The 2500-nt window shown below is 44.5% G+C and overlaps 1 protein-coding gene across 1 annotated transcript in view; it reads left to right on the top strand.

Annotated features, from left to right (window-relative positions):
• LOC126986005 (uncharacterized) overlaps nucleotides 1-2500 on the top strand; it is a gene marked incomplete in the record, with an annotated part of 48918 nt that overhangs the window by 5439 nt on the left and 40979 nt on the right. The window contains 1 exon segment of the mRNA XM_050841691.1: nucleotides 176-238.

Here is a 2500-nt window from a genome sequence, read left to right as displayed (position 1 = left end):
CTCTCTCTTCATTTTATCTTCTTTTTCGCCTCCTCCTCCTCCTCCTCCTCCTCCTCCTCCTACTACTACTACTACTACTACTACTACTACTACTACTACTACTACTACTACCACCATCCCATTATTATTATTATTATTATTATTATTATTATTATTATTATTATTATTATTCCAGGGCGGAGGCTGGCGGTAATGCCCTTCTTGGACGGAGATGAGACCGTGTACACCAGACAGCCAGGTAAGGTGCACATGTGTACGTATATATGTGTGTGTGTGTGTGTGTGTGTGTGTGGATTCGATGACGTGTGCGTGTGGTTAAGAATGACGTGATGTGTGTGTGTATGTGTGTGTGTGTGTGTGTGTGTGTGTGTGTGTGAGGAGGAGGAGGAGGAGGAGAAATATAAAAAAAAGAAAAATAAGGAGAAAAAAAGAACAAGAAGAGAGAGAAAGAAGAGGAGGGAAAACAGAGGAAAAGAAGAAAGAGGAAAACAACGAGAAGGAGGAAGAAGAGAGAAAGAGGAGGAATATAGGGAAGAAAAGAAGAGGAAGAGGAGGAGGAATCGTGAGGCCATGGAGGAAGAGGTGGAGTAGGAGGAGGAAGAGGTAGAGAACAGCAGGAGGAAGAGGAGGAGGAGGAGGAGGAGACCAATTTAGTGCTTCCGCTGTGACCCAGGTAATTGCGAGAGAGAGAGAGAGAGAGAGAATATATGTGTTTTGTCTTCAAGTCAATCTCTCTGTCTCTCTCTCTCATGGCGTGCAAGGGTGGGTGTGGTCAGTCCATTAGAGAGAGAGAGAGAGAGAGAGAGAGAGAGAAGAAAAAGAAGAGGAGAGGGAATAGAAGAAAAAAAAAGTGGAGGAAGGGTGGAGCTGGGAGGAGGAGGAGGAGGAGATGATTGTGTGGAGGAAAATGATACGTTTTGACCTTGTGTGGAGGAGGAGGTGGAGAAGGAGGAGGAGGAGGAGAATGAGGAGGAGGACAGGAAGGATAGGAAATTAAGGAAAGGAAGACAAGAATTAGAGTACAGAGGAGGAGGAGGAGGAGGAAGAGGAGGAGGAGGAGGAGTAGGAAAAAGAAGAGGAGGAGGAGGAAGATTCTAAGCATATTCCCAGTTTCCTCTTCAAACCTCCTCCTCCTCTTCTTCCTCCTCCTCCTCCTCCTCCTCCTCCTCCTCATTTGTTGATTTTCGTACTGTCATTAATCAGAGAGAGAGAGAGAGAGAGAGAGAGAGAGAGAGAGAGAGAGAGAGGTTGCGTGCTGCTGTGGTTTGGAAAAGAAGAGGAAGAAGAAGAGGAGGAGAAGGAGGAAGAAGATAAATTTTTCCCTTCCCTTCATAGTCTTCCCTTCTCTTCCCTTCCTCTTCTTTATTGTCCTTTCCCCTCCTCCTCCTCCTCCTCCTCCTCCTCCTCCTCCTCCCTCTGTGTCATGCGACCTTCACGCGTCCTCCTCTTTCCCCTCCTCCTCCTCCTCCTCCTCCTCCATTTCCGTCATGATTTGAAGATAAAAAAAAGATAAAAAAATATTACTTATTATTATTTTTATTATTATTATTGTAGTAGAAGTAGTAGTTGTAGTTGTAGTAGTAGTAGTAGTAGTAGTATAAACAAAGGTAATAGTAGTGGTGATGGTAGCCTTGTGGTGGTGGTGGTGGTGGTGATGTAACAGTGGTGGTGAATGTGGTGGTGTTGAACAATGGAGTCATGGCGGTGGTGGTGGTGGTGGTGGAGGTGTATAAAAGAAACAAAATGGTGATGATATTAGTAATGGTGTTGAAAATGGAGGTGATGGTGGTGGTGGTGATGATATTAGTAATGGTGTTGAAAATGGAGGTGATGGTGGTGGTGGTGATGGTGTTGTTTTTTGTGGAGGAGGTGGAGGAGGAACGCGGAAGGAGAATAGGGAGATAAAAGTCCAGTAGAGAGAGAGAGAGAGAGAGAGACCTTGAGAATGTAAATCCCGTTCTGTCCGTCTCTCTCTCTCTCTCTCTCTCTCTCAAATAGGGGGATGTGGAAAGGAGATAAGAGATACAGGAGGAGGAGGAGGAGAGAGAGAGAGAGAGGAGGAGGAGGAGGAGGAGGAGGAGGAGACAGAAGGAATGACGGATGCAAGGAGGAGGAGGAGGATGTCAGAAGCAGGTTTTCAGTAGGGGGAGGAGGAGGAGGAAAAAAAAAAAATCTTTCCTCCTCCTCATTAATATCTTCATTTTTTTTCCTTCTTATCTTTCTTTTATTTCTTCTTCATCCTTTCCCTCCTCGTCCTTCCATGCTCTTTTTAATTTATGTTAATGATATCGATGATGGGCTCACTTGCAAAGTATCAAAATTTGCTGATGACACAAAAATTGCTAGTAAAGTAACTGCGACACTCGACGAAGAAGCTTTACAATCAGATCTAGATCGACTTGCACGTTGGGCCAATCAATGGCTAATGAAATTTAACGTTGACAAATGTAAAGTGTTGCACATCGGAAACAATAACAATCGCGTTCGGTACGTAATGAAT

This window comes from Eriocheir sinensis, chromosome 61 (genome assembly GCF_024679095.1).
Source record: "Eriocheir sinensis breed Jianghai 21 chromosome 61, ASM2467909v1, whole genome shotgun sequence".
NCBI classification, from domain to species: domain Eukaryota; kingdom Metazoa; phylum Arthropoda; class Malacostraca; order Decapoda; family Varunidae; genus Eriocheir; species Eriocheir sinensis.
The sequence above is the reverse complement of the archived record's forward strand: the minus strand, read 5'-3'. Positions and strand labels throughout refer to the sequence as shown.